At 38.7% G+C, this 24,605-nt stretch overlaps 1 long non-coding RNA gene across 1 annotated transcript in view; it reads left to right on the forward strand.

Moving 5' to 3' along the window:
* The window catches only part of LOC123859427 (uncharacterized), a 114,713-nt gene that overhangs the window by 32,645 nt on the left and 57,463 nt on the right, over window positions 1–24,605 (forward strand). The window contains exons 2-4 of the long non-coding RNA XR_006794468.3: window positions 7,663–7,715; window positions 9,923–10,114; window positions 10,943–11,111. This is a non-coding gene — a long non-coding RNA (uncharacterized LOC123859427). The remainder of the gene's footprint in view (window positions 1–7,662; window positions 7,716–9,922; window positions 10,115–10,942; window positions 11,112–24,605) is intronic.

A 24,605-nucleotide genomic window follows, 5' to 3' on the forward strand; every position in this document is an offset into this window, starting at 1 on the left:
GTTGAATTCACATTTTTATCATTTGACCCTCACAAGAACACTTCATGGTAAGTGGCTCTAACCTCAGGCTGTGGAGGAAAACATGGAGTTCAGAGAGGTTAAATGACTTGCTAAAGATCACACAGCTAATGAGTCATGAAACCAATGTTTGTGATTCAAAAACAAACGGTCTTTCTACTATATCACATAAATTAGTTTATGCTGTTTTTTCAAAAGGACTGACAGGTTGAATTGGGGCGGGGGGAGTACTCATTATGCAAAATAAGGCAAATAGGGATAAAAGAGAACAGAGATCTTGTATATAAAGTTAAGGAAATAGGTACTCTCTGACATCTGAGTTGAGCAAAATGTTGCCACAGTTCTTTTTTTATCAGCACAATGGTAGAAACAAACAGGTTCCCATTGACCTTGGCACTCAATCTCTTATCCCAAGTATTTGAGTCCTAACCCCAGAAGGCTAAATCTTCAAGTAAGTCTGTTTTCTTTATTACATTTATTACAAAGTCTTTCCAAATAGGAACTATATCTTAATATCTGACTCCCTTATATCCTTTAGCATGATGCCTTGCCAGATGGTCAGTGTCTGTAGAATGACAGGCATCTGTGCTCCCATGCATTGTAAGGGAAGTTAGGCTAAATGCTTTCTACCATTCTGCCTACCTCTAAGGGTCGACAGATTTTTTGAAAAGTATTGGAAGTGTTGATATGTGCTTACTGAAATAGTCGTATATGTCGAACCGCAGCATACGAGAAATTGAAAGGGAATAGCAGTGGCAATTTACGTGGGACATATATTCTCATTTCAGTAGGTGGCTAACCCATCTGAGCATGAACGCTGAGTAGTAGGAGTGCCTGGAGGTGGAGCCTTCTTTGTGTTCTGGAAAAGAGCTTTGATACGATGGGCTGATGAATCCTTAAAGCTCTCTGTACTGTGGAAGAGATAACTGTAAGCAGATATAATTTTGAGTAAATGTACAACTTGAGTACTCTTTCATCAAGCAGGGATTACCTTTGGCTATGTATAATAAAAAAACCCCAAGCATTAGTGGCTTAAGTCAGACAGGGGTTTATTTTTCTTTCATAGAACAAAAGATCTGGAGGAAGGTAGGGTTGGTACAGAGGCTCAAGGACATCAGGTCTCTAAGATTCTTGCATTTCCTCTTAGCCTTTCCTTTGTGGTCAAATGCAGGTGGCTGCTGTGGTACTTGCCATCAGGACTGCACTTCAGGGTGCATGAAGGAGAAACTAAGGAGAGCACAAAGGGCAGAGACGGCATGCCAGCTGAGTCTGTCCCCTCTTCTTTAATGGTCTTTTTTCCTGCCTTCAAACACCTGCTTACCTCTCCTTGGCCAGAAACCCTGACATACGGATACCTCTGTCCATGTATCTGCAATGGAGGCCGGGGAATTTAGTTTTCATTAGCTGGGCACGTTGCCCTCATTGTCCAACAAAATAAATGGTCCGTCAGTAAGGAACAATGGGAGAATTCATGGATGTTGAATAAACATCTAGCAGTCTTGCCATACTATCCATTAAAGAACCTCAGAATGGGCCATGGAACCTCTTACTTTAAAGAATACTGCATTTTGATGGGTCTCCTGATGAGTTAGTTGCATGGTAAGATTCTGAAGTAGATTTATGAGTTTATTTATTTTTATTTATTTTATTTTTTAAAGATTTTATTTATTTATTTGACAGAGAGAGATACAGCAAGAGAGAGAGAGAGCACAAGCAGGGGGAGTGGGAGAGGGAGAAGCAGACTCCCCTCTGAGCAGGGAGCCGATGTGGGGCTCGATCCCAGGACCCTGGGATCATGACCTGAGCCGAAGGCAGACGCTTAACGACTGAGCCACCCAGGCGCCCCTATGAGTTTATTTTTTGATAGGAATATTTAAGAGTAGTTCTTCTCTGAAGTGCGGGGTATTACATAGAAGGAGCCCTGGAATTGGTTCAAATTTTGGCATCACCACAATTCGCTGTGAGCTACTTTGAGGTTCAACTCAATTACATGTAAAAGGAGATACGGCAAACTGAGTTTAAAATTTATATGCAAGAGCAGATGATTACGAATAAACAAGACATTCCTAATGAAGAAGAACAGGATGGAAAAACTTCCTTATCAGAAATTAGAAACTTATTATAAAGCTCTATTTCTTCAGATGGCCTGGGATTAGGTGCAGAGCTACGCAGGCTGGCCAATGAAAGAGCAAAGAGAGCCCAAAAACAGACCAATACAAAAATGGAAGTTTTATTTATGACTGAGATGACACTGCAAATTGCTTAGAAAAATAAACCTTTCAATATATGGTACTGGAACAATTGGTTATCCAAATGTGAAAAGATGAAATTGGAATCCTATCTTGCACCACATTTAAAAAAATCAAATCTACGTGGGTTAAGACTTACATGTACAAGGCAAAATGTATAATGTTGAGTGGAAATAGTAAGTTTCCAGTATGTTTCCACTTGAATAAAGTACAAAACCATGCAAAACTACATAATATATTTCTTAATAAAACAAACATGGTTAAGTATAAATAAAAATAAGGCAAAGATAAAGAGAAAATTCAGGATTGCATTTCCTCTTAGGGGAAGTGAAAGGGGACAGAGAAGACCTAAATATTCTTCTTAAATTGGGTGGTGTCTACAAAGAAGCTTTTACGTCATTATGCCTTTTGCCTTATATATTTTTATAAGGTTTCTTTTGTACCTACATATGACTTTTAAAAGATTTAAAATGCAGTTATGGAAGACAATAGCCTCATTGGATTATTATGAATATCAAAAATAAAAGTTTTTTTTTTTTAAAGATTTTATTTATTTATTCATGAGAGACAGAGAGAAACAGAGGGAGAAGCAGGCTCCCAAGGAGCGGGAAGCCCGATGCGGGACTCGATCCCAGGACCCTGGGATCATGACCTGAGCCGAAGGCAGACGCTTAACCATCTGAGCCACCCAGGCGCCCAAAAATAAAAATTTTTGAAGAAGCATTTGATAAATGCAAGTTATTTCTATTCACTACACTGTGTACTTCTTGAAGGCAGAATTAATTCTTATTCATCTTTGTATCCTTAGCCCAGTGTCTGAAATACAGTATGAACATAATAAGCATTTTTTTGAATGAATGAATGAACGAATGAATGAATGAGAAAGCCATTTTAATGTTAGCGTATATTTATACAGATTTTTAATTTTGGTATTATTAGAACTAAGCTGCTCCTTCAAAATTTATTAACAAACATCACTCTATGCACTCATTTACTCATTTATTACTTTATTCATTCTTCAAATATCTAATAAGGCTGCAATGTTTCAGATGCCATGCTAGTTATTGGGGGAACTGAGATGAGCCCCTCATATTTCCTGTTCCCAACAAGCTCACAGTCCAGTGGAAGAGACACGTAAGTAGCTAGGCAATAATAATTGCTTCTGCAAACCATTACTTAGTAGTGATAAGACTAGCACTCACTATGTATAATAAGATAGGATGCTTATCTTCCTGGTCGACTTTTTCTTTTCTTCAGATAATGAGAACATTTTCAACCTGTGCCTTGATGAGTGGTAGCTCAACTTACTTAGCTCTACTTCATAGGCATTCCAGAGAAATGAGATTTTATTATCTCACATGAACTAGATGCTGGGGAGTAGGCATGTTTTTGCTTTTAAATTGAGTTTAGTTTAGACTGGAAATCAGGTATCAATAGGAAAGGGATCTACTTAATCAGCACCTGCAAGGAGCCAAGTGACAGTCGGAGAGAAGTGTTTTAAGTACAGAGAGTTTGCATTTGACAGACTTCAGCACCTGGCTGGCAACATAATGGCCAATGCCAATATGGGACGTGATAGCTGTGAGGAATACAAATGCAGCCAAGATGAAGTCCACAATAAGGAGTGAAGAAGATTGAAACTTCAGCTGGGTTGACGCTAGGGTGATTACATTAAACAAGACAGACAAGTGTTGAGGACAGGATTTCCCAAATTGTATTCCTTGGAATGTCATTGCTTCAAAGATGCTTTATGAAAAAAAGGAATTGAAATACATTTAGGAAATACTGATCCTCTCTTTGGATTCACAATGCAGAGTACCATTTTAAAGGCCTCCATGAAACCAGTTCAACTTTGTTTAGAAAGATGACAAAATGATGGGAAGAAACTCTTCAATTTTTGATGTATCTGTCGTTTCCATTTTAAATTATGTATTATTTTCCCAACAATAAATTCTCGAGTGCCTACTGTAAGGCAATGGAGTACTTACTGTAAGTGAATTTAATTGACTATTACGTTAATAGTGATTTGGAAGAAGGTAAAAGAAATTTTAAATGAAAGAAAAAATACGGAACTGGGATATTTTCTCCGGGGTCATATCACAGCAGTATGTATGTAGAGCAACCTTAAATTAAAATGTCCTGAGGACACCTGGCTGGCTCATTTGGTAGAGCATGCAACTCTTGATCTTGGGGTTGTAGGTTTGAGCCCCACATTGGGTGTAGAGATTACTTTAAAAAAAAAAAAATCTTAAAAATTCTTGAATAGCTGCTAGAGAAACAGTGTACCACCTAGTGCTGGTTCCTGCAAGTGCAGGCACATCCCATAGATGGTTTTCCATCCCTTCCCTGAATGGAGATAGTGAGCCTCCTCACACAAATGGAGATCCTTAAAAAGTAATTGGGTGGGCTATGAATTAAAAAAATTGTATTGCAAGATTAACACACGTTGATTATAGAAAATATAAAAGATACAATGACAAAAGAAAAAACGAAAAGAAACCAGGTATATATATGTATATATATATGTGTGTGTGTGTATGCATATATACACACACCATATACATGCTCGCATTTTCTTTGTATTCATACATACTATAAATGTTTTATACTGTAAATTGTACTATAATTGATGTTTATAATAAGTGTTCTTTTATTACCATATTTCACATAATAATACTTCATGGATATCTCTTTATGTCAATGAATATAAATCTAGATATTTAAAGTTTATTGCATAATATTCTATTATATGGTACATTGTAATAATTTAATCTTCTCCTATTGATGAGCATTTAGGTTGTTTAAAAATTCTCATGATTATAAATAACACTGCAATGAACATCTTTTGTATTCTTGACGTTTATTTCTTCAAAATAAAATCTTAGGAAATGGAAATGCTGGGCCACAGGATATGCACAATTAAATTTTAAAATCTTCTCTCGGAAAAGTTTTTACCAATTTGCATGCTGACCTGTAGTTGTTGTGAATGCCTTTCTCGCCATATCTTCACATACTGAACAGTACACATGAAACACTGAATTTTATACGTAAAGCTAATGTGCCAATATGAAGACAAAAATGTCTCGTTGTTTTAAGTTTCATTTCTTTGATTAACTACTGAGTTAGAATGTCTTTTCTCTGTCTTTAATGCTGGCTGTTTGTTTCCTATTCTTTGCCCACAGTGCTTCTTTCCTCTCCTGGAGCTTTGGCTGCCTTCTTATTGGTATGCCATCAGATGGCTTTGCAAGTGTTTTTGTGTGTTGGTTTTGGACTTACAAGTTTATAATAATAGTACATAGAATTCCCATATACCCCTTACCAGCTCCTTCCAAACCATAGTACAATCTACAAAGTTAGGACGTTAACGTTGGCACAACACTACTAACTAAACTACAGACTTCATTTAAAGTTTACCAAGTTTACCAAGTTTTCCACTAATTTTCTTTTTTCTGTTCCAGCATGCAATCCAGGATCCCACATTGCATTTAAGCTGTTATTTCTTCTTGATCTTCTCCAATCTATAACTGTTCTATAATCTGCCCTTTAAGAAGAACCCATCAGTTATTTCATAGAATGCCCTTCAATTTCGGTTTGTCTCATGTTTTCTAAGAATGGAATGAGGTTATGCATTTTGGGCAAAAATACCACAAAAGTGATATTCTGCCATTCTCAGCACATCATATCAAAGGGCTCATGATGTTGATATATTATTGCTGGTGATGTTATCACTTGGTTAAGGTGGTGTTTGCTGGATTTCAATAAAGTTTCTATACTTCCCTTTGTAATTAATATTTTTCTCAGGCGAGATACTTTGAGGCCAGGCAAATCTAGTTTCTCCTTAACTAATTAAGTTCTTGCTTCAAATTGAAATTGAAAATTGTATAAAATAAATTATAGATGGTGTTGTTATAAGACAGATTTGTAGGATGATAATCACTGGGCCCATTCTCAAACAAAAGTCTTTAGTTCTACATTTTAATATATTGGTGACTAAATATTTTATATCATGTTTTATATAAAACATGTAAAACATTTATATGTTTTAACAAAATAAAATATTTAAGGTATTTATTATCTTTTAATGATTTCATACTTTCACTGATTTCTTCAATTAACAACTTAACACTGGCCCTGATTATGTTTGATAAGAAGGCTCCTACTATATAAGAAATTCTATGCAATATTGCTTGGTTGAAACCTTAAATCTATAGCAGATAATTTGAGGAAATATTAAAACCTGAAAGAACTGTGGTCTTCTGTTTCTTTATAATAGATCACATAAAACCTTATGAGTGTTGGCATTGCAAAATTCTCTTCTTGCATATCTCCTATCCCTGAAGAGATGCAATAACTTCAGAGAAATAGTTCAGTTGTCCTGGAAAAAACTGACTGTGTTTGAATTCTAAGATTGCCTCTTACTAGCCACATGATCTTGGACAAATCAAGTCACCTCTCGAGATCAGACGAGATCGGGCGCACTCAGGGTGGGATGGCTGTAGACTCAAGTCACCTCTCTAAGTCTTAGACGCCTTACCTGTCTCACAGGGCCATTGTAAAGATTAACTCACAGAACACTGGCCAAAGAGGTCTGTAAACTATAAAGCAATAAACACACGCAAGGGATTATTAATGCTGTTATTTTTTATTAGTTCTTAAGACCATTTTCAGAGGTTTAAGTGTTGGTTACTATGATGTCAATTTTGTTTGTAGGGAATAAGGGATTATTACAAAGTATATGGCATGTGCTACAATATATTTTATTTTTCTAATATACAATATTGCATTTGATTCATTTCTATATTATTTTCGTGGTACAACTTCCTACCACACTTTGACAAACAAGGAATGAGCTGCTTATCTATAAAGATTTATAGAGTAAGGATTCTATAGTCTTCGGAAGATGTCATTGGTGGTGCAAATAGCAAGGTTATCATGGTTGTTTACGAAATAAATACAAACTTCTGTTACTATTTCATCTTGGGAAAACCAGTTTAAGCACTTTTTAGATAACCTCTTATAATTGAAGTCCTTTTATATTGAGTTTTGTCAAATTCAAGGTCAGGCAGAAATTCTAACATTAATCGGTTCAAAATTGTGGCCATTGTCTTCTCATGAAATATGCCAGCTGCTGCTTGCCTTTCTATCATCTTCCCTTTTCTTCTTATATCTCATGTATAGTTTTTTTTTTTAAATAATTTCATTAAGTTGAATTAGTCACAGTGGAACAGAAGTTCTTGCCTTTTGGTTTAGTGAATACCTTCTGACTTATTACACCCACAGTCAAAAACAGTTCATTCTGATTTGATAAATGCATTGAAAGCATCTGAAATTGTTTCATCCCTTTTTTTTTCTTGCCTTTTCATCTTTTGGTGCAATCAAATGAAATATCCTCTAGGTTTCCCAACCGAAGCTGTCTGCTCTGCCCTGGTGTTAAAAATGTGTGTTTCAGTAAGTATTCCTGTGTGACAGTAAGTGCCCCAGTCTTAAAAGTATGTTATGCTAAAGTTTTGAAACAGAAAGCCCTAAATCAATTTCCAATATGTTTTCAAGTTGTGCATTTATTATTCAATCAGTATGTATATGCTACACATGTATGTAAATACATTATACATATTATTATGTATAATTCTATAGTTGAGTGAGAGAGAGAAATATTATTTGTCAGTTGTTTTGTTAAGTAGGGCACAGACCACCCATGGTAACTTCTATGCTTGCATTTTTCCCATCCATGATTTTAGTGCTAGTACACATTCATGGAACTATGGTCTAAAACAGCATTTAACTTTTAAGATGTTTCACAGTCTATCCGAAGAGCCATGAGAGCAAGAAATTGACCTTGCTTGCTTACTAGATCACTTGTTAATAATTGATTTGAAGGACACACACATTTAGGGTTAATTTTAATATAGGATTTTTTTTCCTCTGTAGAACTGTCCTGCCTGAAGTCATCTTCAATATGCCATGCTTTCATTGTCATAATTACTTTTCGTTTTGTTCTCAAGAAAGTTTGTATTCCCTTCTGCGGTGATTTTTCTGTTGTTCCTTAAAATAAAAACTCCTTTAATCATAATGTCATACCGATACCTTCTGTGATACTTTTTTATATTATGCAGTCACTAAAAAGGAGAATTACACTTTGCTGAAATATGTATAGCAGTACAAAATGCCACTTGGGCCCCCAAGTAACCTGCTGAGAATGTGATGACAGGACAATGATTGAAATCAGGTAGCTGTTGTTTCCATACCTTAACAAGAATGAGAAAGTGCCGGTTTAAAGGTGTTGCGGCACTTTCAGGAGACACGCACCTGTCATCTGACAGTGGAGTGATGGACAGGCTGGTGAGGAGCTGAAATATCATCCAGGTTTTCTAGGCCTCCACTAGCATAACTTGATGCTGAATGTTTGCCAGGAGTTCTTTACTGAAATCTCTGCTAAGGAATCAACAGGCTGGATTATCTTGGCTTAGATTCATTTCAAGAGATTGATTTCAGGAGAAAGCATTATCTATTTTGTGTATCTGTTACTACTCATACACAAAAGCAAGAGTTAACCACAAATTATTGCATGGAGGTTTTTTTTTTTTTTAATTGTAAATTTAGCTTAAGTTTAAAAAGTGTTCCATAGATTCTTTAAATTTTGGAGTTGATGAAATATTCCTGCCATGTTCAATCACTGTTATTATTTCAATGTATGAATTAATACAGATGACTACTATTAAAGCTTTGATTTAATTGATTCATTAAATGTAGCATCTACTATGTGTCACGTACTGTGCTAAGTGCTGGTGATACAGAGATGGGTAAGACCTGGTTTTTGTGTGATTCTTGTCCTTAAGAAATATAGCATATAGAGGGGGTGGGATGGAATTCTGCTTTTATGTAAATGTGATGGAACATCTCCACATCTGTATAATGTACATTCTTTGTTCCTTGGCATTTAAACTACTAGAGTATAGACAATGGGCTCTTCTATTAAGCACTTAAAGCCTGTGGTTGCAAAACTATAACATGGTCAAAGTGGTGTGTGGCGGTGATATTCTAAAACCCAGGAAGATGGGGACATTTCCTGTGTTTCCAAAGGAAATGGTGACTCATATCATTTTGCACATGGGGCCTAAGACCGAAGAATACTCTGTCACTAGTTTTATGAGGCCCCTTAAGCCTAAGTGTTCAGTATTTTGAAATATACTGTGAAGGGGTAAGAAAGAAACACCAAGGAAGATATTCATCTCCTCCACTCATCTTGAAATTCTATTATGTCTAATTCTCTTGTCTCTGCTGTATATGTTTCCATCTTGCTAATCTCATCCATTCTTTGGATCAGTTTAGATACCATAGCCTCAAGGAAACAAACCCAGGTATCTCAGGTTATGTTATGGCCTTCTGTTGCATGTGCATACAATTTGACTTTTTTTTTTTTAGATCACTTATCACAATTGTTATTCAAATGATTATTTGTGTCATTATTTGTTTAATGTCTGCTTTTACCATTAGCTCTAGTAGATTGGTACTATTGACAAATGGAGTTTTAGGCATTTGTAGTTGTTTCCCAGTAGAAAGATTTAGAGGCTGAATGAAATAAAAGGCTTTGGTTTTATATATATATATATATATATATATATATATTTTAAAGATTTTATTCATTTATTTGACAGAGAGATACACAGTGAGAGAGGGAACACAAGCAGGGGGAATGGGAGAAGGAGAAGCAGGCTTCCCGCGGAGCAGGGAGCCCGACGTGGGGCTCGATCCCAGGACCCTGAGATCATGACCTGAGCCGAAGGCAGACGCTTAACGACTGAGCCACCCAGGCGCCCCTGGTTTTATATTTTTATGAAAGAAGAAAGGTATGAAAATGTAGCAATGATGTTGATTTCATAGAATGGGAAAATATGTTTATAAAGTAATGAAAAATGTGTTTAAATAAAGAGCTACAAAAACAAAGTTTAGGTATTTACATGTTCTAGATGACTTTTTAATTTTAACTTTAGTTTTGTAAAGATAACTAGAAAGGTTAAATTCTTGAATTGTGGATTGACCCATTAGGGGTAGCTAAGTGAGTTTTGATTTTCAAGACTCTCCTTAAGTGCCATAATATAAAAAGATTTTCTTGTTAAAGGGAGTATATCAAGGAAAGATGGCCACTCTAACTACAGCTGTTCCAAGTCAGATTCCCTGGGAAGAAAATTCTGAGATTAGCATGCAGAAAGTTTACTGGGGAGCATTCTTGGGTTAACACCTGTAGGGGAGTGAAGAATGCAGGATGGGGAAGAGGGAAAATGAAAGCTCTGATGTCAAAACCAGACCTCAGCTGACCCTACAAGGAATTCTGGATCTAAAATGACTGTGAGCCAAGGGGCTTGAGCTTTTATACCTTCTTTGACCAGTCACTGAATGCAAGTTGAAGTCCATTCCTTGTGCCACTCAGGTCCATTTGCCTTGTAGAAGTTCTAGAGATAGCTCTTTCAGGGTTTTGGTGGGCCTCTTTTCATGGGTAGAAACTTTCAAGAGGAAGGTTAGTAGAGTGAACCACAGCTCCCACTGTTGCAGCTGGACAGAGTCCAGCTCATGGTGGACCGTCCTGACAGTGTGGTTACTATTGTCCTATGGTCAGGCATTCCATTTCTACCAAGGCCCTGTAGCACACTAAGAGCTGTGTTTTTTGTTTTTTGAAGGGTGTCTAATTGTCCACTGCGAGTGGTGTGGCTTTCCTTCAGAATCCTAGGATTCTTCACTGTGATCCTCATATTGGAGTCGGTTGTAAACTCCATATAGCATCTCCTCCTGCCCCTTCACCGGATACCTGTAAAACCACAAGTTCTGCAGTGTCCTCTGGCCCAAGTGGTAAGACTCCTTGTACCATGACCTGGACCTGCCACACACGCTTTGGCAGCTCTGGGATGCACTGAAAGCTGGCAACCTTTCATGATTCCCGGTATATGGGTCAGAACAACAGTGCAAGTGTGGAATATGCTTTTTCCAGGCCTTCAAAAATGCCTTCCAGACATTTTGCTCTCTTCTTTGTGGTGGGAGGTAGGAGATGCAATTATTTCTTCTTTATTTTGAGAGGATGTCCTGGCATTCTTCCAGACTACTGGGCCTTCAACATTTTACTGACCGTTGCAGATCTCTTAGTCTCTGTAGGGTTTATCTTTACCCACCTAAGGGTTATGTTTATTACTAAAGCTTCCAACATACTGCTGCTTCTCAATATTCCAGCCCAATTTACTTATCATTGATATGACAGGCCAAATGTGATATTCTGCTGCATGCCCAGATGATCCAGGTCCCTTCGGATCACTTTATGATATAGGGCAAGAGAGTTAGCATAGCCCCCAGGGCAAGACTGTGAATGTTCACTGTTGTGAGAACTGCCTCTCACAGAGATGGGAAAGAATGCATAAGCCAGGTCAGTGGCTGCATACCATATGCCTGAGGCTGTGCTAATCTGTTCTAGCAAAGATATATACTTGGTACAGTAACTACAATTGAGACTGCTTGGTTGAGTTTGTGGTGGTCTATTGTTAAGCCTCCAGGATCCATCTGATTTTGCAGGAACCAGGCTTGCAAATTAAATAGAGAAATGGTTGGGACCACCCTCCTTAAGTCCTGTAGGTCTTTAAACATGGTACCAACTTCTGCCAGTTCTCTCAGGATGTAACGTTTTTTTGGTTTACTATTTTGGCTGGCCAAGAAACCAGTTTGGGGTTGCACCAACCACCACGAAAATTTCTTTCATTTAGAGGACCTATTGATAGGTCTATGAACCCAGTAGACCTTCTGTGAGTTGAACTTTTTTTTCTTTTTTTAAATTACTTGGTCTTCAGACACCCCCACTCTAATAGGTGGTTGTGAATGATGCCTTGGGTCCTTGGTATAAATGTCAACCTGGAGCCTGGATCCAAAAATCTTCAAAATATTTGATAATACCCTGTACCTGGCTTAGGTTCAGAAATTGGGCAAGGGATTGGGACTTTTTAAAAAAAATTTTATTGTTATGTTAATCACCATACATTACATCATTAATTTTTGAAGTAGTGTTCCATGATTCATTGTTTGTGTATAACACCCAGTGCTCCATGCAGAGCGTGCCCTCTTTAATACCCACCACCAGGCTAACCCATCCTCCCATCCCCCTCCCCTCAAGAACCCTCAGTTTGTTTTTCAGAGTCCATCATCTCTCATGGCTGGGATTGAGACTTTTTACATGCCATCAGCCTCCCAATCACCTGTCTGATTTTTTGTTTGTTTTTTTGATTGTACAGATTGAGTAGTACCTTTCTTGGTGGCTCATTTATCTTGCCCCTAGCAATATTGTGTTCTAATAATCATGTCTATTGTGAGTCTGTGGGTCATCAAACCCTCCAGGCTGCCATTCCAATCTTGCTGCTGTGTCCACCTTACTTTTGATGATTATCTTCCACCATCTGGCCTTTATTATTTTGGTGTCTTATCATCCCATCTGCTATTAAGGTGTCTGGTTTTATAATGGAATCTCTTACTGTCAGCCCTGGTCAACAAAGGGCAGCCCCTATTGAGGCACTCAACATCAAGTTGTCTATTGCTATTATTCTTAGCAATGGGGTCAATGAGTGCATCAGTCTTGGGAGTGGTGTGGGGAGGACTGTGGCATCTCCGTTGCACACCATGGTCTTCACTACAACAGCCTTTCATTTACCATGTGGTGTCCTTCTCTGCCCTCCACCTCTTACAGTCTGAGTGCAAACTTGAACCAGATGATTAAAAAGTTGTTATCCTGCTGATTTCTTTCTGAAAATTATCCTGAAATGTTAAAAATATACCAATCTAAGTTGTATCCTTATAACGTAAATACCCTAAGTGCTTAAGGACAATTGGACCTGCCAAGTGATTTTTTTTTTAAGATTTTATTTATTTATTTGAGAGAGTGAGAACAAGTGAGAGAGAGAGCACAGGCAGGGGAGAGGGCTGAGGGATGGGGAGAAGCAGGCTTCCCCCTGAGCAGGGAGCCTGACACAGGGCTCAATCCCAGAACCCTGGGATCATGACCTGAACTAAGGGCAGATGCTTAACTGTGTTAACCAGGCGCCCCACTGCCAAGTGATTTTATATGCTTGGCAAACATGAGGCACCAAAGAATTGTTTGTTGTGTAAGTAGGTGAACAAATGATTAAGTGCCTGCTGTTTACCTGTGGTCTCTCACACCTTTAACCACCATGATTGATGAAGAGCTGAAATTCAATTCAGAAATCATCCAAATAGAGTTATTTGATTTTCAGCTCTTCCCCAACTTAGAATAGAAACATGGAAAGAGAACTGAATTTGGACTCAGTAGGCTTGGATACATACTTTGATTATATTACTCACAAGCTGTGGGAACTGGGGCAAATGACTTCCATGAGTTTTGGTCCCTTTATCCATATATTCAGTATAATAATCCTGTCTTCCTCACAGCTTTCTTATGAGAGTTAAGCTGAAATATTAGTAGCTAAAACATTGACAACTATAAAACATTATGCAGACATGGGGTATTTATTATTATTTCTTCTTCTTCTTGTTACCACCAGTATTAGTAGTTCCTTTGCCAGTCATCAGAAGAAGCAAGAGTGTGTCAGGGAACACTAAAATAGGTAAAACTGGAAGAAGAAAATGAGCAGGGAGTTTGCACAAGTTAAGGACAAACTGTGAATCATAAAATATCAGCATGCAAATGTATATTCCTGGCAAATGGTTTTGGGGCCATTTGTTACGTCTTAGGCACTGTACTAGTAATAAAATAAAAGAATGACCAAATTCCTGATTAGTTGGTTAAACACATGGTTATAATATTTATTTCTGTGTTAAATTGAAATCTTTCACAGCATTTTTATATCTTTATTATTTGCAACTCGGTTTCTCTCAAGCATCATATGATGAGGCCTATTGTCAAAAGGGTGTTTATCTGGTGTTGATTTTTATCAATCTCATTTAATTGTTCAGAGCTGAGTGTCCCATGCCTATGTTATGGTGCATTATTTCTTTAAACCACATGATTAAGGTTATGGATTTGGGTATCACTGAATGTAAAATACCTTCATCGGGGAGGAACTGTTTTTTTTTTTTTTTTTAAGATTTTATTTATTTATTTGAGACAGAGAGAATGAGAGAGAGAGAGCACATGAGAGGGGGAGGGCCAGAGGGAGAAGCAGACTCCCTGCTGAGCAGGGAGCCCGATGCGGGACTCGATCTTGGGACTCCAGGATCATGACCTGAGCCGAAGGCAGTCGCTTAACCAACTGAGCCACCCAGGCACCCCGTGGGGAGGAACTGTTTTATATGCTCACACAAAGACCTTATGCCATGCAATAGCAAGTAACAATAAAAATCATTGTTCCAAAAATACGTTTTTGACCCTACAGCATAGATGGCCACTGAATGGTCAGTATTCCAAATGTTTTCTTATTATCTTGTGAGTGTTCAAATCCAACTCATTTAAACTGTTAGTTATGTGATGGAGCTATAAAGAAAACCTTCTAGTGTGTGTGTGTGTGTGTGTGTGTGTATAAATCATTCATTGCCATGTGTCTGGATTACTAAAAGAGAATTTCTAGAGTCACCTTTTCTGTCCTTGCCCATGTTCCCCCGTTTTGCTCTGAGACGCAGAAATCAGGTAGGGGGACAGACCTATTCGGATCGAGTTACATGATGGCAAGCTCACATCAGCCACAGAAATACATCAGCAACATATCTATTTTCTCAATTTAAATTCCTTTAACCTAAAATGCTCACTGATGGGGCTTGAACTCACAATCCCTAGATCAAGAGTTGTGTGCTATACTGACTGAGTCAGCCAGTTGCCCCCCTTTTTTCTTGCTTCTGGTAGGGGGAAATAAAATCTATACACACACAAAAATAAATAAATAAAAAAAAATAAAATGCTCACTGCAAAAGGAATGTGTTCAGCGGAATTCAGGTTCATCACCTACCATGAACACACACACCAGGAGAGACTCTCAAAAACCGGAAATAAATGTTCCTAACCTCAGGACCTTAAAAACCTAGTAAATGACTGATAAATAACGGCAAAGGATGGCAGGGTGATGAGTGCCTCAGAGGGAGTTTCAACTAGCTGTTAGGTTTAAGCAGGAAGGAGATATTAATTTAAACTGTGTGTGGTGGGGTTGGGGTGATGGGGGAAAATTTCTCAGAGGAGGTAGAGTTTGGGAGAAACCCAGAGAGGCATCCTTAACCTTTTCTTGTGCTTATGGACCCATTCTCAGAATAATGTTTTGAAATCTATTAAATAAGACACAAAAGATTATAATGGAAACCAATTTTATTGAAAACACATTTGTTGAAATATCAAAAAAAATTGTGAAATCATAATAAGCACACTTCTTTCTAAAGGTATTAAATAAAAATTTCCAGTTGTAGATCTAATAACCATTGTAATTTTGAAGTAGTGATGAGCATAAGTGATAATTCAAGATATTTGCAGTGACTGTAATGTGATATGGATATATCTGACTTCTATTTGTGACAAAGCCACATGGACTTCTAGTGTTTCTGTAGTTTGTTCCCTAAATTCATAATAGAAAGAAATGCTACATTTCAGTTTGGAGTTAGTGAAATTCAAGATGTAGTTTTTCTTTAATCTAAGTCCATAAATCCCCATAATTTGATCTCTGGCCCCTTTGAGGATCCAGAGTACAAGTTAACAAATGTTGGCTTAGAAATATGAGTAAGACTGGGCGTCTGGGTGGCTCAATCAGTTAAGCATCTGACTCTTGATTTCATTGACTCAGGTCATGATCTCTTGGTCCTGGGATCAAGCCCCAGGTGGGGACCTGAGCTCAGCTGCTTATCTCCCTCTCCCTCTGCCCCTCCCCCTGCTCATGCACTCATGTGCGCTCTCTCTCAAATAAATAAATAAATCTTAAAAAAAAATATGAGTAAGATATTGACAGGGACATGGAGAAAGAGGAAAGAAGTGAGAGACAGAGGACTTTCCAGGTAGAACAACCTGAGCAAAGACCTGGGGGACAGGACACAGAGGGGGTTTGAAGCGTGTGTGTGGTGCGCGCCCAATGTGGGGAAGGATGAGACAATGATGGATGGACAGGAAGAGGAGAGACTGCTGGGGGCTTGGGGTACCAGTCATAGGTTGTATCAGTGCGGAGCCATCAGTGATGTTTTAAGCAGAGAACTGATGAGAGTCTATGTTTTAGGGAAGTAATTTGCAGCATAATGGGAGTTGGGTTAAAAACACTGCAAACAGGAAAACTTCTAGTAGTTTATCGCATTGGTTAGGAGAAATATATTGAGAGCTTGAAGTAATTCAGTAGAAGTGGCAAAGAGAAGACCCAAGCAAGAGAGAGAGAGAGAGAGAGGATGGGCGGATTGAAAGGACTTGGCGACTGAATGAAGAGGGTAGATAATAGAGTGGAGAGAAAAGCTGACTCTCAGTGTTTACCTTGTCATACAGGGGAAATGAACCCAAGTAGAGGGCACAGCAAGATGGGTCAATTTGTGGCAAAGGAACAAAAGTTCTTTTTGGGTATACTGAAACTCGAGGTATTCATGGGCTACTTATGTGGAAATAAATGTTCAGCTGGCTGTTGGAGATGTGAGTCTAGAACTTGGAGAAAAGTTCAGGGCTGGAGATGTAGATGTGGTAATCATCAGAAAAACAGCTGAAATCAGAGGATGGAAAGAAATTGCCAAAGGAGACTAAGGGTGCTGAAGACCGACTCTCATGTGACTTCTCAGGCTGTGCAGAGCAAGTTCCAAGAATTGCTTAGCAGTTTTGCATATTTAGTTCTTGCTTCTTCAATTCCACAATGTGAAAAATGTACCTGTTAGGTCTCAGATATTCTACTTCCTCCAAGATCAATAAGTCATTGGCCTGCTTTCAGGGAATTAATATTTCTGGTAGAGAAGTTGACATATGGACAAACAAATACGACTTAGGAGAAGAAGTGCAATAACCACACTATGTACATAATACAGGGATGACAGAGAGATGAGTGATTAACTACCACTGGGGTGAAGGATAAGGACAGCTCCTTAAAGAAGGTGATGTCTGATCTGGGTTTTGAGGGATGAATAGTAGTTTGCCAGGTGGGAAAGGCATTTTAAGTAGTGGGAATGGAATGTGCAGGAGCTTGACGTGCTCAAGGAACTGCCTTCCTCCCATTGTTTCTTGTGATCAATCTTCTCCTGTGTCCTACAACAAGACTTGAATATTTACAAGATTTGAAGTCTCTGTGACTAGCTGCTCTCTTTCTCTTAAACTTTAAGAAGAACCCTCAAATTCAGTCATGAAACTTTGCTTTATGCTTAATCGAAGTCTTTCAGTTGAAATTTAGCTCCACTTTTTTTTTTCTTTTAAATATGGAAATAAGTCAGCAATCTTCCTTTGTTTAAAAAAAAAAAATTGGTCTGTAAAGTATCCAGTGAGGGCAAAATTAAAAATAAGGCCATGTTTCATGGAACATAATTTTATCCAAAGTTTTCTGTGCCCCAGCTTTTTTTTTTTTTTGTCCTTTCATAGAAATTAAGGCCATGTCAGAATGTGTTTAACTGAAGCACGTCAGCACTGCTCATGATATGTCCCAGCTGGGTAAGCTGAGTTTCAAGGTAGAGCCACCGAGTGGTATTTGTTTCATAGACGTTTAATTTTAAAATATGAGAAATCCCATCAAAAAATCATAAAACATTGTATTATTTTTACTACTTTATATCTTTATACTATTATATCAAGACAAGTTTTTTCCTCCAACTCTTTCTTGGGCTCCATACCTTCTGGAGCCCTGGCACATATCTACTGATGATGACAAAAGATATTCTTTGGAAAAATAAACAAATCAGAAAGACTCTATATGCATAACAAGGGAGTTCTGTTTTAATGTGCAATCAAATACAAGAGAGATTTGTCTTTTACATATTTAATTCTGAGCTTGGACGAGGAATGATTATTTTCCTTCATCTTCTCAATTATCCTGGAACTGCAAGAGCCATACCCAGCTCTGGTAGAGAGAATACTGGATGGAACCACACTTGACTGAAAACCCACGTCCAAGGTTAAGAGGAAAAAGCCAGGACACTGTACTGAAGGGTCAGGCATAAATGGAAGGTGAAGACAGAGGGACACCAGTGAGGAGGGACTCAATTATAGACTGAGAGGAGGAAAATGAGTTTTGCAACAAAACTTCTAGACTTGATGTACACACCTGTCTATCTTAAAAGATATATAAATTGTACATATTACCATATGTCAGGCATTTACTTGTTTAGGAGAGACCAGTTCACACAAATGCCAATACTTAGAAGGTATACAGGAGTGGAGTAAATAGCTAATATTTAAGAACAAGGGTTCCCTTGCTTTTGTACTGTCTCACACATATTACAGGGCTTGGGGAGGATGAAATAGACTTCTCCTGGGGACTCTCTTTCCAGAGATGCAGGGATGACCTAGAAACGGATCTTACTGAGTCCCCTTGTCTGAAATGCTTAATGAGTGGTTCCCACTTTACTAGATCCAGCCAAAGTCTGGTCGAGCTTATAACTGTCTCGAGTCTTGAACTGATTGATTAAATAATCAAACATTTAGTGGAGTTATGCAACATTCTCCATGTCCCATGTCCAGTATAGGGGGTGGGGGAACAAGGGTGGGAATAAACAGAACCTTTCCTTGAGGAGTTGAGGGGTATTCAACATGTAAGTGATATCCACGACCCTTCTACCCACTGCAAACATGAAAAAAAAAAAAAGTCATAAAGTCCTTAGGAGGTAACGTTTAGCAGTGATTGGCTTTTTACTAGTGGGATATGTATTAAAAAGCCTCAGATAAGTTTAAAAATCCCAGTATGAATCTTCCTAAGGCCTAGACTTGGCTCATATCTGTTCTCTGGTCCCTAAGTTCTATTAAACAGCCTTTTCTTTGCCTATTGGATTTCCTCCGGCTATTAGGAATCTGATCTTTCTGGGAGACAGTGACAGCTACAAATTTAGTTTGAATCATTTATTTCCCCCTCTCTACACCAATACCACCGGAAGGAACTGTATTCATCCCCCACTTGTTGGCAGGGATAGCAGTGAACATACGTACTTTTTTGACCTTCATTTCCAGGCCCAGGATGGGGCTTCCTACATCCAGTTAGTCCTTGCTCTAATCTGCCTTACCCACTGCCAAGGTTTTCTTTAAAGTTAGATCCAATTAGGCTATTCACAGGTTCTCCTATGGGGAATGATCTAAAGTCCTTAGCATGGCCTCTGTGCTTTCTACAGTCTATCTTTCCAGCCTCATCTCCTTGTCCAGTGGCCACTCTGGGATCCTTGTGGTTTTCTGAGTGCTTTTATGATCTTTATGTTTGGTCTTTCTGTCTCCTCCCCTCCACCCCCCCAACTGGAACAGGCTTCCCCTCTTAGGCTATTAAATATATCAGGATGTTAAAATCCGACTCATCTTTTAGGACTGGATTTAAATATCACAAATATTTGGGAAGAGCTTTCATTACTTCTTTTCTTGGTATGAATAGGTTTTTTCTCTGGGCTTTCATAGCATTTTATTTATATCTTCCGTAACATTCAGGTTGTACGCATTAAACCAAATAGTATAAAGCACAGTGTTTGCCACAATGAAAGTATTCAGTAAATATTAGCAATTAGTTTTACTTATCACATAATGTCTAAGAGAAACATTTCTGTATATGTGTAAGTAGTATATAAGTCCTCCACTTGTCCATAAGCTCTTTAAGAATAAAAAAAGACAGTAACTTACTCATTTTAGTGCTAAGAATCTTAGATCTGTGCCTTGTTACCTAGGAGAAATGCAAAAGTATTTGTAGAATGCTTACTGAATGAATATTGCCAGAATCTAGAAGAAAAGTATAGAGTGGAATAGCTTTTGACCCTGCTATGTGTCAAGTCATTCTGTTGGGCTTTATATACTTTACCTTATTCAATCCTTAAAACCACCCTGTGAAACATACTGATCTCTCTTTACACAGGAAGAAATTGAAACTCAGGGGATTTAAATAATATACCCTAAGTCAACAGCCAGCAAGAAGAGAAGCTAGAATTTGAGGCCATTGTATTTCTGACTCCAGCTCCCAGATTCTTGCTCCCATGTTACTCTGGCACTCAATGATATCACATTGTCCCTAAGGGGGCTAATCCGTGGATGCCAAAATCGCTTTTAGCAAAGATTACTAATCCAGTGCTTAGAAAGATTAAAGGCAATTAAAAAAGAAATTCATCATCCCAACCCAAAGTTAAGTTTCTAGATTTTTTTTTCAGAGATGTCTCCACTCCCTTCGAAACATGTCTTTGGAATGGACCATAAAATAGTATTTAAATTGTAAATTCCCATGGGAACAAATCGACCATTTATTTATTTATTTTTTAAAGATTTTATTTATTTGAGAGAGAGAGAGAGCACATGAGAGGGGGTAGGGTCAGAGGGTGAAGCAGACTCCCTGCCGAGCAGGGAGCCCGATGCAGGACTCGATCCAGGGACTTCAGGATCATGACCTGAGCCGAAGGCAGTCACTTAACCAGCTGAGACACCCAGGCGCCTAAATCGACCATTTAGATAGTAACATGAATGAGTGTGTTGTCAGAGGACTCTAGATGTGTATAAATCCTTTAATTACCATTTCCAATGCTAATGTATATACTTTAATTAGAGGTATGTAGTAGGCTTCTTTGTTAAAACAAAACAAAACAAAAAAACCCCAAAAAACCTAGAACCATATGGATGTTGCCTCATTTTCTTTTTTTTTTTTTAAAGATTTTATTTACTTATTTGACAGATACAGAGACAACGAGAGCAGGAACACAAGCAGGGGGAGTGGGCGAGGGAGAAGCAGGCTTCCCGCTGAGCAGGGAGCCCGATGTGGGACTCAATCCCAGGACTCTGGGATCATGACCTGAGCCAAAGACAGCCACTTAACGACTGAGCCACCCAGGCGCCCCATGTTGCCTCATTTTCATCTGAGCCCTTCCAGGGACTATAAACCTTAAAATGATGGTGGAGCCCAGCACTTTTCCATCTGCCCAGAAAGGTGAGAACAATAAGTCTTTATGGAAAAGCTGAATATACATAAGAGAAGTGTAACCCTAAATTGCTCTTTGCTTCCACATGCCTTTGCCCCACTTTGCTTTGACTAATTACATAATCTGCAAAGTAGGAAAGCAAGTGATTGTTACCTATCTTAGGGATGACATGGTTTGTAGTAGGGATGCTTTGTTAGGAAGCAGCTTCCAATTTGCCTTGAATGTGGAACTAAAAGCAATGGGAGCTTCCTGAGAGAGAACTGTTGAGAAGCCCAGGGGGAAGGGAGAGTGGAAAGGATTCAATTATGGTGATGGATTAGGCTCTGGGTTTGAATTTTGGTCTGCCATTTAACAGCTCTGTAGTTGGCCTGCAGCAAGGTTTGAGCCTCTCCAAAGCTCGGTTTTCTCATCTCTAAAATGGGAATAATAACGCCTTCTTTGCCAGGTGGATGTGAGATTTAGAGATAATGTGTGTCAAGTGCCCGGTACCTAGGAGGCATGTGAGAAATATCTGACACCGTTATGATGGATTTTATTTTGTATGGAAAGAGCTTGTCTTCCAGCAGGGTGAGAGGTCCAGAAAAGAATCAGAATGCAGGACAAATCTGATTCATGCGGATGATAAGTCTCTTGGTGCCTTTTTCTTGTTTCTTTGCCCTCCTCATGGCCCTCTGCAGGTTACATTAATGTTCCAAACTCACCCTTATCCGTTCCTCTCTTTTGTCTTTTCCTTCTCATTCTTTTAGACAAAAGAAACTGGCAGAGCTAGTCAGACCAAGTAGTTACAGGCGGGCTTTGTTTGGAAGTCAAAAATTGCTTCTCTTTCTTTTGCCCTACCCGACTTTCCTCCTTTGGTCTTTTGCTCTGTGCATGTCAGTAATAAAATGTATTGTGAGACAGATCAGCAAATGCATCACCTTGACACTTCGGTGGGTGAAGCATAGATTTGAATAATGGACTTAGCTGAAATGTCTTTCTGGGGGTGTCTCGTTCTGTTTTTCACAAAACAATTGCTGTATCAGAGAACAACTGGTAGACACCTCCCCCAAATTGAGTATAATTCTCATAGATGTGGACTAAGGAAGCTATTTTCCCGAGGGATTCATTAGATTTTGATTAGCCTCCAATACATTTGTTCTGAACAACATGGAGGATTTCCCCCAGGCCAGGCTGGGGTTGCCGGCTGTGACAGAGATGGACATTTAATTTGTTTGTGATTGGCTTGTCAGGGCTGGACATTCGTCATTTGAGATTTCTTCTTTACTCCTTTCCCCCAAATCTGCTCCTAACAAGGGAAATCTTAAAACCAAGGCAGATTAAAAATTGATGATATGGAGGGTGTTCTGGGTTGTTTTCAATTTTATTTTACTTAGTGAAAATCATAATTTTGGGGCCAGCGATTAAAATCCCCGACTATGCTACAGGCAAAGCTCACATTGCTCACAAAACACCCCAGCAATCTCATCCCATTTTTTAGGGAAGATTTAATAGCAGGCCTGTTCAGTGAGGCACATACAAGTTCATTACCTTTATAAAACACTCTACAGGAATTTTACTGGTGTCCAAGGCAGTGCAGCTAGTGGTTTCCAGCTATACATTTCTACAAAAGAATAAAAGACAACCTGTGATTCATCAGTCTTACACAATTCACAGCACTCACCATAGCACATACCCTCCCCAATGTCCATCACCCAGCCACCCCATCCCTCCCACCCCCACCACTCCAGCAACCCTCAGTTTGTTTCCTGAGATTAAGAATTCCTCATATCAGTGAGATCATATGATACATGTCTTTCTCTGATTGACTTATTTCACTCAGCATAATACCCTCTAGTTCCATCCACGTCATTGCAAATGGCAAGATTTCGTTAAAAAAAAAAAAAATTAAAAAAGACAACCTGTCCTGGGTTCGCCTGGCTTTTTGGTTCTTTTTTGCTTCCTTGATGATTTCCTAAATTCAATTATAGGTAGACGCTGATTCTTGTAATCATTTGTATTAGTTAGCAACCTGCTCCTACTGTGGTATTCCACTGTCCTCGTGGTGAGAGTTGTTTTAAGAATGTTATTGTCTAAACCGGAATCTAATCCCATAAGCTTGGTTCATGCAACATTTCAGCTGAGATACAGACATCGGTTCTGACTTTCATGTTGTTGTACAGAAGGTCAACTGAGGTTGGTGTTACTCAAACTTAATTTCTCCAAGACAGACTGGCAGGAGCAAAGCTGGATGTTTGTTTTAATGTTCTCTCTGGCCTTCAGCTTGAGTCTTTGGTAATCGCGTGTCAGATATTTATTTGATGAAGTATTGCAGTTTTGATATCCATATCCTTTTTATTTTATTTTTTAAGAATATTATTATTATTGTTATTTAGCAAACTCTATGCCTAATGTGGGGCTTAAACTCACGACCCCAAGATCAAGAGTCGCATGTGCTACTGATTGGGCCAGCCAGGTGCCTTCAATATCCATAGTCTTAACCTCCAATCTCCATCGTCCAACACCTGTGATTCAGTTTGGAGCTCTTTTTGTGGATGTGGCTTGATGGAGGTTCACCTAATGTACTCTGGGCCTGGAAACTTGAAATGGCCACTCTCTCCCCCTGCCTGCTGTCCCAGCATCTGTGCCCCTTGGTTCTGAGCTCTGTGTGGAAATGTTCTGAGTTGTAATACTTCTCTTAATTTCAGCTTTCATATTACATTGGTCCAGTTAGGACACAGGTACCATATTAAATAAATAAAGTTTTAATCTTGCTTGTTTGGAGAAGTTGGCTCTGTGTGGCTATCCATATAGAACATCAGTGGCCAATATTTGGCTCCATCACCAACCATGTGAGTGCTCGCAGGGCCTGTGGATTTGTATTACATACTCCAAGGTCTGAAGAAGCCAATTTGGTTCCAGCCTCAGTCTTCAAGAGAAGGGTTTGGCCAAGTTAACAGAATGTGTGATACATTGTAAGCACGCATCACAAAGAACACCCACTGACACACTGAAATGAATGCACAAGGATGTTATGGTGAGCCCATGTGTGTTTTTGCTTCATAAGCAGTTGCCATCATGGTGTAGTGGAAGGAACATTTTGCCTACAGAAGGAAGTTTCTAGGCATGGTTTTTCCACTAACGAGGTGTGACCTTGCGTAAGTCATTTAATCTTTCTTAAACGTTGGTAAGATGTCTGTCAAGGAGCAAGTCTCACTCGATTTCAAAGGTTCCTTCTAGCTCCAAAAATTCCTATGATTCTCGTAAAGGGATGTTTTATTTGATTGTGACATTTCATTTGGCACCTAATTCTGTACAGATGTCTTCACTCAGAGTATTTTGGTT

This window comes from Mirounga angustirostris, unplaced genomic scaffold (assembly GCF_029215605.1).
Source record: "Mirounga angustirostris isolate CCGP_5_RB_7025 unplaced genomic scaffold, mMirAng1.0.hap1 SCAF_4, whole genome shotgun sequence".
In the NCBI taxonomy this organism is placed as follows: domain Eukaryota; kingdom Metazoa; phylum Chordata; class Mammalia; order Carnivora; family Phocidae; genus Mirounga; species Mirounga angustirostris.